Source organism: Diabrotica undecimpunctata, chromosome 1 (assembly GCF_040954645.1).
Source record: "Diabrotica undecimpunctata isolate CICGRU chromosome 1, icDiaUnde3, whole genome shotgun sequence".
Taxonomy (NCBI): Eukaryota; Metazoa; Arthropoda; class Insecta; order Coleoptera; family Chrysomelidae; genus Diabrotica; species Diabrotica undecimpunctata.
This window is the reverse complement of record NC_092803.1, coordinates 47,837,201-47,852,932: the sequence shown is the minus strand read 5'-3', so window position 1 is coordinate 47,852,932 and position 15,732 is coordinate 47,837,201. Positions and strand designations below refer to the sequence as shown.

The 15,732-nt window shown below is 33.7% G+C and overlaps 1 protein-coding gene across 11 annotated transcripts in view; it reads right to left on the bottom strand.

The window, feature by feature from the left end:
- Positions 1 to 5,250, bottom strand: part of Pde11 (Phosphodiesterase 11) — a 252,073-nt gene extending 246,823 nt beyond the window's left edge. For 7 of the 11 annotated variants that reach the window (XM_072542025.1, XM_072542071.1, XM_072542022.1 and 4 more), the window contains exon 1: positions 5,002 to 5,249. The gene's annotated coding sequence lies outside the window, so the exon portion shown is untranslated. Of the gene's footprint in view, positions 1 to 5,001 lie in introns of all 11 variants that reach the window. The other 4 variants (XM_072542051.1, XM_072542061.1, XM_072542068.1 and 1 more) reach the window with 3 other exon arrangements.
- Between the last annotated feature and the right edge of the window lie 10,482 nt (positions 5,251 to 15,732).

Here is a 15,732-nt window from a genome sequence, read left to right as displayed (position 1 = left end):
GATAAACAAAGGGATTTTGATAAATGCTGAATGGATTAAAAGACAGTGATAACAAGCGTGTATTTACCTATTTACAAAGGCTTAGGAAAGCATTCAACTTTGGATATTACTTTTTGCTGCTTAATTCACAAACTGGGCGATTGATAGACAAAAAGTAGATTATGATTGTGACAATTACACGGGTGCAAAAAGGAGGCAGCTTCATTTTATCATTGTTTTCAGAAGCAAAAACTGTTTTACCACGAATTCTGTTAATTTAAATGTTTTATTGATATACGACTATAGTGGTAAACTCTAGTAAGTACATTTTATATATAATATATTAACAAAATACGCTTTTTTTGGAAATTTGATTGGATAGTATTATTAAAAATAAAACGTTGGAGCTGTCCCCTTTTTGCACCGGAGAACAAAAAAATATCAAACTGAAATTTAAATGCGATTTATTAACAAAACGTTGTAAAAAGTACCAGATAAATAAAAATTAGTAGCTGTAAAGCTATCTTCTTCATGCTGAGTTGGTTTTTCTTCTCCTTGACACTTCAGCTGGTCGTAAAACCACATACAATTAGTAGGCACATATTTTGTTGCAAGTTCCTTTACATAGAGGTATTTGGTGCGCTTAACAGGTAAAGGATCAGAGTAGAGGCGTAATGACGAAGGAGGTAAAGTCAGCATAACGCCATCTTTCTGAAGAATAAACTTTCTGAAGTCCTTAAGAAAGAACTGGCCGAAATACTGCATTCTACGTCTTTCGTTGTGTACTCCATCACTCGATAAGTAGATATGCCAAATTTTTGTTTCTTTTGGTGTGACACGCACTTTTTTCCCACTAAAGTTCAAAATTATTTCTTGGAAAACTGGAATCACTATAAATTTGCGGAATGTATTTTTTACCAGCGCATCCCATGCTTCTCTCTCGCGTTTGCTTTTCTCCCTTTCAATCAATCCGAAGCTGAGGTCACAAGGTAGCAAAACTGGTGTAGGTAGGTTCTGGATACGTCTGTATAATTTTTGCAAATTTATTACTATTTGCAAGGGCGTAAAGATACTAAGCCATGGTTTGGTTTTTATTTTGCGAGCTGCAGTTATCAGGATATAAGTTTAATTTAGTCACTGTTGGTGATTGAAAATTTTCAAGAAAATAATGTAAAAAGTTAACATCATTAGCTCTTTTCTTGGCCGTGGTTTCATGGTACATGAAAAAGTACCATTTTCCAGAATTGGCTGCAAAGACACAAAAATTGTATTCCCACAGTTGCTATTTAAAAAAACATCTCCATTGGGTACATTGGAAGAAGCATATTCTGTTGGTAATAAAATACTAACAGCTCCATCTCATCCTCATCCTTGTTCTCCGAAATTTCTGAAATATCCTTTTTCATTTTTATGTAAAAATAATTTGCCTTCTTCTCATGCATCGTTTTTTAGTTATTAGATTCCTTTTTACTTATCCATCTGTTTCTGCTAATGTATGTGACCGTGGCTTTCCAAATGAGTAGTTATAATTTGAAAAAAAGTGTCTGCGAACAGTTGTATGTTACTTGTTACTTGAGGCTTTACTTTCTCAACGTTCTAGATAGCAACGTATATATTAGACTCATACTTTTGAAGCTAAAGCCTATGCATTTTTGTATATTTAGCTCAGGTGATGAGGGGCATAGGTGAACACTGTCACCTCTACCGTTAAAGGTATATTCAGAAAAATCATTCAAGAAGCAATATGTGTGCAGACAGTCCCAATGAACTTCAAAAGAATATAGATAGAGTTACAAAGACAAGTGAACATACGGACTATCGTTGAATACTTCTTCTTCGGATGCCATGTGAAAAGCCGGACGTCAGTCATCAAACAGCCAATTATTTTCTATGGTCATGAGACGACTAGACCAGACTCTCTTCGGCGTGTCTAAATATAGTAGCGGCGTCTGGTATTCCACACCAGTCCATTATATTTCTTAGTCAGAAATGTTGTTTTTAACTAGGTCCTCGTTTTCCCCTCAACGTTTCCTTGTAATATTAGTTTTGGTATCGAGTATCAGGGTCCTCTCAACACATGTCCCAGGTTAGATAGTTTACGACATTTTACCGTATTCAACAATTATCTTTCTTCGACACTCCTCATAACTTCATCATTTGTAAGGTGAACAGTCCTGAAAGGATTCGATTCTATTCAAAGTCTTCACTTTAAGTGAGCAAGTTTCGTCTTCATACAGCACAATAGGCCACACGTAACATTTAAAAACATACATCCTGGTAATTAATGGTAAATGCCTATAAAGAAACAGATTCTTCATTTTAAAAAACGTTGTTTTGGAATGGCTTATCCACCCTTTTACTTCTTCATCAGAATCCCATTACTCATTAAATGTAGCCCGGAGATAAGTAAACCTAAAACTAAATCCAAACTATAGTGACGCATTTAATTATAGTCCCAATGTCTATGAGGGGAGTATGGTGCTGTCAGTGTTTTATATTCATCTTCTTGATTTTTAATAAGTCGACCTTCATTCATTAAGTCTAGAATCTTATCGGCCATCCGTGGTTTTATCTTATCTCGCTTTTGTTGCCCAAGGACATTTTTAGTAGTTGTTTGTATATTTCTTTGGAGCGTATTCCAGATATTGGATGCATTATGTTGGCTGATATTGCTTTCCTGACAAAGGTTGTGTATTTCTGCCTTCATTTCTCTTGTATAAGAAGAAGAAGAATCTTAGAAACCCATGCTGTCTGCAAGAAGCTCGAAGCTTTTGAGGTATTAACTGTTTAGAAGCGAATCAAAGCGAAGTCAAAACGAATGAATCTTGTATCAAACTGAAATAATCAGAGATACGTAGATGGTACTTATATTAAAGCTAGGAACACGCAAAATGATTTAACAGATTGACGTTGTGTAATAGATTGTGTTGCGCCTACAAGGTAAAAATTGCACAATGTTGGACAACATTCGAATAGTGTAGGAATTCTAAGAACATCACCTCACCATCTTTTCACGAAAATATAGTCAGTCAGATCTATAAAAATATTCCTCTCTGTTCATCTTGTATTATTTTCTTTATTTCTCTATTACATCAATTACTATGATCTACTATTAAAAAGAAAGTACAGGATTGAACATAACCTTGACTCGGCACTGTTTTGTATTCTATAATAATTTTCCTATATTAATTTTGATATTTTAATATATTATATCGTCAAGTATGCCATATCCGGCTAAAATTTGTATAATACCTACAGACACTGTAATAATCCATTTTGGAGTAGATTACCTAAACTTACAGAGTGTTGATCTACTCTCCTAGTTGATGTTTTGCGGAATTATCAAGTACAGAACTATAGATGAATCATGATCTTAATGGATGACATATTTCTTAACTTTTAAACAGTTTCAGACCATGACATTCTATTCATTAGTTAATAAAAGACATATAAAAGTCCAGTGGCGCACTCAGGGGGGGGTTGGGTTAACCCCTCCCCCCAGAGGCAAATTCTAGGTGCGCTACTGTAAAAGTCTTAGGTGCTAACTGCTACTTAGGTGTTGCTTTGTTAAATTGTAGTTTGCTTTGAGGGGAAGAGAGGGGTAGAAAGAAACAGAGAGAGAGAGAGGGGGTTTGAGAATTAGCAAAAGTGAGAGAGAGAGAGAGAGAGAGAGAGAGGGTTTGAGAATTAGCAAAAGTGAGAGATATAAAATATTTTATATAAAAATGGTGATAATTTGTATAAAATCAACTACACATATTCCAAATTTTATTATGCTGCTTATGCTTCAAATATTCTATCTTCAAAGAATTATCGTGGTATTTGAATATCTTAGCCATTTTTTGCAATGCAGATCTTGCTTTCTTTATCGTAGATTTTATTTCTGTGGAATGGTCCCAATTTTTAATTGATGTTCGTATCAAGGTAGGTGTATGTTTTTACTCTTTCTATTGGTTGACCATTCACACTGATTCTTTCAATGTAAACGTTTATACATAGAAACTTAGCAAATTAGACCATTTTGAAAGCGTTTTGCATACATTATATATTATTGTAGTTTATAACTCTCTCCCTCTCAGTACCGAATGAAGTGTATTTCAAATAATTGGTATGTAACATATCATAATTTTCGGTTTTTATCTATTGTATTTCAATCAATTAAGTAATATATGTTTGTCTTTCCCGTAATTCTGAATGTTTGGCAGTTCTCGAAAGTCATCTTCATTTTTATTGTATATAACGAATGGGATGAGATCATCGATCATCAGATAGTATTGAGGGTTCAATCAAATCTCCCTATGTAATATCATTTTTTACAGAAATGTTAGATTCGCTTAAGTTATTTTTCTGTGTTAACTAGTCTACCTCCCATGACTTAACAATGTCCTTGATATCCAGTATAATAGTTTATACACATTATATAGATAAGTAACAAAAACTATCAGGCTAACAGATAAAAACTTATCAACAGCACAACAACCATTTAAATCTCAACCAAATACAGACACAAACCAAACTAAAATCATATAATAACTATTCTAATCTCCACAACCAATGTTTATAATTATAACAATAATTAATATCTCTGTATAATCAAACCGAATTCCGAATTAGTTTTTGTATCTACAGTTAATTAATAATGAAACACTGTGGATTCACAAAAACAATTCCCTATACAGGTAGAATATTTAAATATTTAATTTCTTCGAGTTTCAAAGAGAGATGTAGGGTATGCAAGTATTATTCCGCGTGGGAAGGTACTACTTAGTTTTCTTTGAATAAAATAAAGTGCACGACATTACGAAAGTTCCAAAGTATGTTAATTACAATTTTAAGTTAGAGAAGGTGATTATATGAGTAAGTTAACTTTTTATCATATCATATATCACAGATATATATATATATATATATATATATATATATATATATATATATATATATATATATATATTTGTATTCATATTATAATGAATTAGCATCCACACAAATTGCATAAAAATAGAACTAAAATAAAAGGCTTACCATAGAAATTCCTAATAAAAAAAATACCATTAATCCAAAAGTTCAAAAGTAAGTAAAAGCAAAACTAGACGAAAAAATAATCAAAACTACACAAATAAACGAATTTCACATTGTCAACAGCGAAAAAATTTCCACTACCGAACTGCAACTGGCCTGACTATGGAGCATGGCCCGACAATCGAAGTAGGTATATGAAATTCTACCGCTATCTGCCCTACGCCAACGCTACAAAACAACTGACTGTTTGCCAAGAAACGATGTGATGCGATGGCGACTAGCAACCGACGGGAAAGAAACTTAGCGGAGTTGCCAAGTCGACTTGCTTTTTCTGTAGATATGTATTTTTTGTCCAAATTTTCTTCTTTTCAAAACGTATAAACAAAATGGGGGGGACACTTAAAACAAATTGTTTTGCGTGCCAAATGTTATTACAGCTGAGAAAAATCAAACATTAATTCTTCATCATTATGTTCTTTGAATTTATTTTTAAGCAGCTTTGATTTACTTAAATTAGTGGACAATTAATTTGTCCACAATATTTATCTTAAATCATATCAATATTCTTCACCTGTTACTGTTTATGTTAGCCATCTAAACTTCAGAGTTTCCTTCTACACTTGTATTTACCGTATAAGTCAAACTGAGTTATTTGCAAAAAACTGTTAAATTTTGCAAAATAAAAACCTTAGATTTAATAAATGGAACTTTTTGTGATAGATAAATGCTTTATTAGGTAAAATGTAATGATTTTTTTCTTAGAAAGTTATTGTATTTGCTAGAAAAGGAAGAAAAAGTTGAAAATATTGAGTTTTGCAAGTTAAATAAATATGTAACTACAGATTTATGCATCTAACATTTGTAAATACATGATAACGGTGTAAAATTAACGATATTAGTGGTTCTTAGATTAGTCTGTTTTCCAAACCTAGTGGGTTACGAATAAGGAAGAAAGCATGTGGAAGTAAACTTTTAGTCAACAGTTTATTTTTATCGAAAATACAAAAGGTGTTACAAATTATGTGTATATATTTATATTAATTCCTAAACTCTAAGTTCCTCTGGATCCTGCAGCAATCCCGTTATTATTTGTCTGTACGCCAGTATCTTTTTATATGTAAAATCAGTATCTATTATTTTATAAAATGTGAGATCCGGCTGGTCTCTCCAATTTTCACCAAAATGTTTTCTAAGGAGAATATCTATGGGCGATGTATCTCCTTTCAATGAACATCCAATCTGTTGTAACTTAGGTTTCAATAAAAAATCTTTTCCCCTTTTCGTATTATAGACTTGCTGAACCCTATGTCAGAACGATAAAATATTTCCCTCCTTACCGTGGTCATATGATCTTTGTCTATAGACATCATCTTGATATTTTTTTTGTGTCCACCGCATCCATCTGCAAATAGGATGGAGTATCATGTGCAGCAGAGGCAACAGCATTTGAACCTTTTTTGATGTTCATACTCCAGCCTCATATATGACGTCATATTAGCAGAAGAAAGATGGGATTGCGAATTTCCAGCCACGATGGTGAAATTATAACCCAGGTATATCCTTAGGATTATGCCTAAAATACTGACAATAAGTCCAGAACCTATCTAGTTATTTGTAAACACATCTTATCTCTTAAATTTCATTAGATTTCGTTTCCATTTTTCTGTTTGTACAACTCATTTTCTCCCTTTTCCTCTTTTACAAGGTATAATATGTACACGAAGATCCATAATGTCAATTATTTGCAATAAACTTGATGTTTTTAGTACTCAAACAACAAAAAGTGCACCCAGTCGCATGTGCGCCTTCATAATGGCGTGTAATGGCGTAATTGACATGTGCACATGTGACGTGTCATGTGACTCAAACAATGTAACCGATTGACCAGTTGCAATTACACAGTTATGCAACTGGCATAGGCTCACAAATATAGAGTTTTGCATCTGACTCATGCATTACTCTCTTAGCATTGATTTTGAGAAGATATTTGATAAAGTCCCACATGGAAAACTAATCGATATCCTAAAAACATCAGGACTCGATGGTAAGGATATAAGACTGATCTCAAACTTATATCTCCAATAAAAAGCAACAGTGCGATTAGAAAACGAACTGTCCGAGATCTTCACAGTCGAAAAAGGAGTTAGACAGGGTTGCATATTGTCATCAGCATTATTTTACATATACTCTGAAAACATCTTTAGAGAGGCCTTGGACGAATCAGAAGATGGAATTGCTGTAAATGGACAACTTATAAACAATATTGTATATGCAGACGATAGTACGCAGAAGCTCCAAAGAATGATGGATAACGTTGTAGAAACATGTAACAAATACGGCCTAAAATTTAACTGCAAGAAGACAAAAATAATGATCATTAGTAAGAACACCAACATAAACGACCAGGTTACGATATTCGATACACCGTTAGAAAGAGTGGAAAACATATGCTATTTGGGCTACAATATTAAGGATACTTGGGATCACAGTTACGAAATAAAAACTCATATTGAAAAAGCCGGAAGCTCTTTTAACTGCCTTAGGAAGATTCTCTGCAACCTATCTTTAAGTATCAATATACGCATAAGAATTCTTATATGTTACGTCTTTAGTGTCGTCCTCTATGGAGTAGAAAGCTGGAGTCTTACAGAAGATGCCATAAAACGATTAGGACTCAGCGAGGATCGGCGCCTGCTGTCTGACTCCGAAAACCAGTATGTATAACTTCATGCGTGTTACATGCAACGCGTGAACTGTGCGCTACTAATTCTACCGGCCTACTGGCCGCACAAGCATCTCTTGCCGTCGGGATAACGCGGACTCGCCGACGGGAATGTGGCTCGTATAATTTACTCCGTGGTAGTGCCGTTGTCGGGTTGGTCCAAAGCTGACACGGCGCTGCTAGTGCAGTTCTTTTATCACTGTCATAGCTGCTTTGAAGTCGACGAAGGTATTTTTGTCCCTATTCAAATTGCAAATTTCCAACATAAACAAATTATCGAACCCTGACACTCATTCGCCAAGAGACTATTAAATGTGATTTATCGCCTTGAGCGAGCATGATTGTCATTTTACAGGTCCAAACTCCTCAGTCTGATTATATTCAAATTGTAGTGTCTTGGTTTATATATTTTGTTATATTACAAGTTAATATATTTTTTGTTTTTGTAACGTTATTGTTGAGTTATTTTTTATAAGTTTTATAGTTTGTACTAAACTTTTAGTATCCAAAAACAAAGTATTTATTCATCAAAAGTAAAAATATCTTGTGGTAATCCCTTGATTAAAGGTAAGATAAACCAATATTTTAATTTATTGATGTTTTGAAAAGTTTTATTTTCTTTTTTGGACTTAAAGAAGTATACAGAATACAATTTCATTTCGATGACGTTGGTTTTATTACAATACATAGTACAATGAGTATTGTTACTTTCTATACATTGTAGGCGTGTGTAGCCGTGAGCATCGTAAAAATATTATTAACTCGCTTGATGAATTTGACAGAGAAGCTATAAGAAGAATAATCCACGAATTATTTTTTCGAGTTGAAAACCCATAATAGATAAAGTTCTGAGGATTGTTGATGAAGATACGATTTTGACTAATTTCAAAATAACTACGTTTTTTAAATTATTGAAAAAAATTAATTTAAAGTTCCAACGTCGTCAGCGAAACAACATTTTAATGACTGGGATGAAATTGTCTTGGGGAGACGAGAATTTCTGATCAAAATAAAGTCATCTCCGGCAAATCTCCGACGCTTTAAAAAAGGAGCAGATTACAAAGGGAAAACCATCCAATAATATTTCCCAAAACTCAAAATTGCAGACAAAAATGAGAAAATTATCTAAAGTCTGCAGCACCCCTTAAATGGGGTGGGGGTGTGAAGAATCTCCCCGTCGATTACCACTGAGATTCAAGGCAGTCAAGAGAGAATACAAATATATAACAGGATAGTATCAGGATGACGTAATCAACTATCCTACACAGTTTTTGAATCCACTGGAATTGAATGGACTCCCACCTAATAATTTACAATTGAAAGTAGGATCAGTTGTCATTGTGCTGCGTAACATTAATCTCGGCTGTGCCATGGAACAACTGTGAAAAGGCTAATAAATAATGTCATTGAGGCAACGATCATCAAGGAAAAATACAAACAAACGAACGTACCATTTGATTTTAATAATTTCAATTTCCCGTGCGTTTGGCTTTTGCAATGACAATAAACAAATCACAAAGCCAACCGTTAGAAGTTTGAGAAATAAATTTAGAGTTTCTATGTGTCGCGCATGGACAATTATTCGCGCGTCGGAAAGCCGTCATCGATGTATATTTATGCAACACAAAAAATATAAAATCATTTTTTATCAGAAAGCATTAAATTGATTCATGGGTAATAGGTTTGAGTATTTTTTTTTTGGTTTTTTTCATTCAGCTTCGTCAGGTCGTTCAAGTTCGTCAGTTTAGCTAGTAAAATATATAATTATATAATTATATTATTTTAAGTTAATTTTGATTTCATGTAATCGAGTGAACTATCATGCAATAAAGTTATCCAAGGAATGCATCTCTAAATACTGCCAAGACTATTTTAAAGTTCTTTGCCTTAAAATTTATCATATATGTCCGAATTGTTATTAGAGCTGAGGCAGATAAATTTAAAATATTAGAAAAAATTTATATTTCCATTTAACAAACAGTTTATTTTTAGAAGGATTTCCGATGTAGAAAGCAAAACGTCAAACACAAACTATTGTTAATGAAACTAGTGATTGATTTCTGTTAAATATAGTCCAAAGGTTCTAAATTTTGCGTTATCTAACTTTTTTTATTTTACGATTCATCCTTGACCTTTTCTTTCACTGGTTTCACTTATGGCTCGCTTAATTGCACTCTATGTTATTTCAACATCTCCTTCATTGACATCGCTACTTTGTAAATATTCGTGAAGCATTTGTATAATTTCTTTTCTGCTTTCTAGCGTGCTTCTAGCTTTTCAATGTTTGTTATATTTTTTAGTTTCTTAAGAGCTACGTTATCTATTTAGTTCCATATAATATTTTTTGGTGTTTCTGCATTCGATCTCGATGTGTATAGATAGCGAGGAGGTAGATCATAAAGCAGATACTTGTAAAAACTAGATTTTTTCCTGACAAATCTGCACTAGCCCATTAGTACAGTAGTTTGGGTTTAATATTTATTCACCTGGATATTTCGTTGGTAATAAGATCAGTCCACGGATTTTAAAAATTCTTTATCATCATCACCCAGTCCTTTGCGTCCACTGCTGGACATAGGCCTCCCTCATTTTTGTCCATTGCACTCTATCATGATCACTTTTCATCCAATTCCTTGAGATCGTCAGTCCAACTCTACTTCTTTTGTCTAACCTCAGCTTCCACTCAAGCAATCTCTTCGTCCACCTTTCATTACTGATTCGGGCGACGTGTCCGGCTCAGTTCCATTTCAGTATGGCAATTCGGGAAATTACATCGGTAACTCCTGTTTTTGGTCTTGTTTTTATTTCTAATTCGGTCACGAAGCGATATACTCAGCGTTGACCTTTACATTTTCCTCTAAGCTATTTGCAGCGTTTCAGAAGTTGTAGCTGTCAATGTAACAGTTTCGGCACCATAGGTCATCACAGGCAACACACATTGGGAAAATGTTTTACATTTTAAAGAAATTGGTATATCGCTTTTCAAGAGGTCTTTGAGTTTTCCATAGGCTGTCTATGCTGTTTATTCTTCTTCGTAGTTCGCATGTTTGGTTATTTCGTGTGATCTTTTTTTCGTGTCCAAGGTATATGTATTTTCCACCAGCTTTATTTCGTTGTCTTCAATATTGCTATTTCCGCTAGGTAATAGGTTTGTCATGAATTTTGTTTTGGAAATGTTTATTTTAAGACCCACACTGGCACACACTAACTGAAGTTCATGTAGCATTGTACATATCTCCTTGAGGTTGTCCGAGAACAAAACTATGTTGTCTGCGAATTTCAAATTTGTTAATCTTCTACCGTCAATATTCAGACCTTTCTCTTCCCAGTTAAGTTTTTTACAAGCATATTCCAGTACTTCTACTATTAGTTTAGGTGATAAAGTATCACCCTGTCGTACTTCTCTACCGATTCGGATATGATCCGTGTTTTTATGTAGTTTCACCGACATACGTGCGTTCTTGTATGTATTATAAGTTAACCTTGTACATCGGTAGTTAATGTGGCATGCTTTTAGTGCTTCCAGGATTTTGTCAAATTCTACCGTGTCAAAGGCTTTATGGAAATCGACAAGAGCCAGTACGAGTGGTCGATTGTATTCGATAGTATTTTATACTACCGTTTTAATGCTCTGTAGGTAATCATTTGATCCAAATCCGGTACGAAATCCCGCTTGCTCTATTGGCTGGTAGAAATCAGGTTTTTTCTCAAGACGATTCGTTACTATTCTTATAAGGAGTTTATATAGGTGACCAAGAAAACTCATAGGTCTGTAGTTTTCTAATTCATGGAGATCTCCTTTTTTGTACAATAGAATTACCTCAGCATTGTGCCATTTGTCGAGTATATTACTGTATATTACACATGTTAAAAAGATTTTTATTTTCTTAAGTAGGCAAGACCTCCGATTTTGATTGCATCAGTAACTATACAATTTTCGCCTGGAGATTTGGTATTCTTAGCTTTTCTTAGGGCTAGTTTTATATCGTCTATTATGATTTCCGGTTTGATGTTTGACAATGCCCTTTTTCCTTGTTAATATTTCTAGTACTTGATCTTCTCTGCTGTAGAAGTTTTCAACTATTTTGAGGATTTCCTCTCTGTTGGTTGTAAGATGACAATTCCTATCTTTAATCTTTATTATCTGCCTTGTTCCCGTTCTTAGTCTTTTTCTCAATACTTTCATACTTCTATTGTTCTCAATGGTATGCTCGATTTGTTCTTGGTTGTATTTTCGAGTGTCTTGTCTAACAGCTTTGGATATTTCTTTGGATATTTAATTTTTGTAGTTTTGTAATTCGTCGGCTTTAGTTTCCGTCTCGCTTCTCATTTCTCTTCTTTTCTGCATTAGTTGCTTGGTATTTTGGCTAATCTTCTCTTCTTTTTGAGTTCTAGGGCAGAATTTGTTTTGACTTTTCAGTAAGGCATTTGTTAATTTATTAATTAAGTCGTTTATATTATTTTCTGTTTCAGAACTACTAAGTATGTCGGAAATACATTGCTGAAAACTATCTACATCTGATCGTTTCATCCATGGTTTTGATTTATTCTTCTTTTTAATCATCTTATACCTCTCCTTCTTTAAGCTTATTTCTATTTTACCTCGTACCATTCTATGATCGCTACTGGTAACAAATCTGTTTAGAATCGTGGTGTCTTTACCAATGTGTTTTTTCTCCGTGATAATAAAATCTATTTCGTTTTTCCATTAGGACTTTGCCATGTCCATCTTCTCTGTGATTTCTTTTTTAAAAAGCTGTTCTTTTGGAATAGTTCATGTTGCAGCATGAACCTTAACAGTATTTCGCCACGTTCATTTCTACCATCCAAGCCAAAGTTTCCCAGTGGTGTTTGTATAGGGCTGGATTTCATTCCTGTTTTGGCTTTAAAATCACCACATATAAAAGTAAAATGTCCTTGATGGTCTTTAAGAGCAGTTTCGATATCATCATAGAAGTGGATCCACTTTTTCTTCATTATGGTCTATTGTTGTGCATAAACCTGTACTATTTTCATATTATACCTTGTATTCATTTTGAGACTAAGACAAATCACTCTTGTGGAAAATTTCTTTAGTGGTACTATACTTGTTTGGAGACGCTTGTATATAATGAAGCCGGTTAGTCCCAAGGAATTATTGTCGTCACCTACTTGGTAAAAACTATGTTCTGATTTTAGTTTAATTAAGTGTTCGCCACGTCTTCTGACTTCGCTGAGACCGACTATGTCCCACTTTATGTTTTGCGTGGTATACAGCCAGCTGCAGGAATTATTTTCCTTGTGGATTTTACTTTATGTTTTCTCTTATGTTCGCACTCAAGTTCAGTAAGTCTTTTATCGGATAGTACGAAACGTACATTATATGTTCCTATATAAAGTGTCGTCTTATTCGGGTAACTTTTTCCTGTCTTTGTCAATTTTTCGTAACCCCAGAATCCATGGGACAGACTGATAATTTTTTAGCGAAAGATTCTGGAAATAATTTCCTGCTTGCCTGGGGTATTTACGTCTTTTCAACTGACATTAACCACAGAGAGAATTTTGGCCCAACAGGGACCTGATGAGAAGGTAAAGGAAAGTGCAGAAGAAGAGCGCTTAGAAGCATCCATTATTCACTTAGAAAATACTAATGAAATCTCTTCGAAATCTAAAATTAAAATTCCAGAAGCTAATATACCTGGACCTTTATTTGTACAAAAAAAAGGACCAGTATTGTAAAATTGCCACCGCTTGCAGTAGGCTCCCGTAAACCAGAAAATGAGAAAAAGTGAAAACGTAGGAAGACCGGTAGGCTCAATTCTACTCCAGACCTGATTGAGCTCAGACAGAAGGGAGAAGAAAAAGCATTTAAAGAAAGAAAAAAACGAAAAGATGACAACTCTGATATCGGTTGCTTGTATTTTAATGAAGTGTAGGTACTCCCAATCTAAATCAAAAGAAATATAGATTCAGTCATTTATTTTTTAATTTTTCTTGTTATTTTTCTTAATAAAACATAAAAAATTAGGTTCTTTTATTTTAAAATAAATGGTTTGCCATCATAAGATATGTGTGTCACCTCTGATGGCATACTCGCGAATTAAAAAAAATTAAAAGCGTGCCAAAAACGTTCAAAATTAGTACTATATTGTACAAAACTTAAAATGTAGCTTAAGTTGAAATCACTTGGAACTACAAAAATGCCTCTAAAGTTTTAAATAAACATAAAAAATTAAGTTAATATTAGATATGCCATCATAGGCGACTTTTCCCTAGACATATCACAAGAACACTGTTGCACAACCGTGTTAAAACAAGTTTCATCTAACGCTACCTAAAAGTAGATTTTAAGGATTTTTTTGCCATTTTTAGTGATATTTGTCAGTTGATAAAAAAAAAATAAAAAATTGTTCGGTTTTTTCTCAAACACATCTACTCTAATTGCACGGATCTTTAATATTTATGACCAATTTAACGTTAGTCAACTTTATACACGATTTTAGGACAACTTTAAAATACACAACGTGTATTTAACGGATTGCCTCTACCCTTCTATAAATTTCTGTGTATTAGTTGCTTTGTTTTTCAATAATATAAAAAAAAAGAACAATAAATATTCAATCATGCAAATATATATATCATATCTTCATCATAACTCTGAAAGCAAACAGTAGTCGGCAACGGTGTACAGAGGAACAAGAGATTATAAATAAAAACACCAGAAACGGCTGAGTAGGCAAAAGTTTTATTTTATTGTTCTTTTGTTGTCAGCCGTATTTTAATATCGCACTTTTTAGTAGAAATTCGCAAAATTTTATGTATATTTCTTGGGTTTGTTATAGGTTATAATAGGAAGTTTTCTTGTAGTTTAAGTTTTGCTTAAATTAGGTAAAGCTCACTTATCAAAAAACGGGGCAAGAGTTTGAGTATCTATTTTAACAAAAATTTTTTTTATTACCTCAACTTTATTTACAATCTGTTCTAAGCTACGAACAATAAGTAAAATTTTTTGACTAATACTGATTAGGACATGTAGGAATTTTCTCCAATGAGAAAATACCTTTTGTAATATTAGTTTACAAAACTATTATTGCACATATTATTATTATCTAACTAAATCTATTACTTAAGTCCATTGGTTTGAACCGTTTTCCACGCACTAGCACATTAGGCTGATCACTAGCTTTATCCTCTAAGTTAATAAAAATATAAACACAACGAGTACGATCAGAAGAATGTCTCTGGTTGCGGATGCCTTCTCCACCATAAATACTGAGCCAGAAGGTATTCCGAGAGAAACAGACTCTGAGCCCATTATCAAAAAACGCCGATCTGGAGCTTAACAGAGGAAGATCAAGCACGAGGCAAAAATGGCTGCTAGGAGTGCTAGGACTGGACCAAAGCAAATTCACACAAAATCAAAACAGATTTATCGACAAAACCCGAGGGTAAAATCGGACCTCCGGAGAATATCATAACCCACTGCAATAGAGTCGCTAAAAATGAAGCAGACAAGGTCACATATTAATGTCACAAAAGTATTCAAGATGATGGTCGTACACAGACAAAATCTAATATTGAACCAGATAACGCTCAAGCATACGTGATCATTAACAAACTGGAACAAGCAGTAGATGAGACTCATATCGGAAGTCAGAATCAACTTTGCAGTTTCGACTATTAACTTTTTACGCAAATGACTGGAGTTCGATTCCCCATGGAGAAAATTTTTTTTGTTTTTTAAAATCCAATGTAGCTGCAATCAGCTACAATATTTTAAGGAATTTATTAGAAAACTGGCCAGCATCAACAGTTATTTATACAGACGCATCAAAGTCTTCTCTTGGCACTGGATGCGCTTTTTATATTCCTTCAAAAAGTATAGAAAACATGTTTACTCTGGATCATAATTTTTCAATTTTTACTGCTGAAGTAACAACTACATTAAAGTATTTTAAGAATTCCAATGACAACTCCGCAATAATTGCATCTGATTCTTTGTCGGTTCTTATAGCCATTGAGACTATATCTTT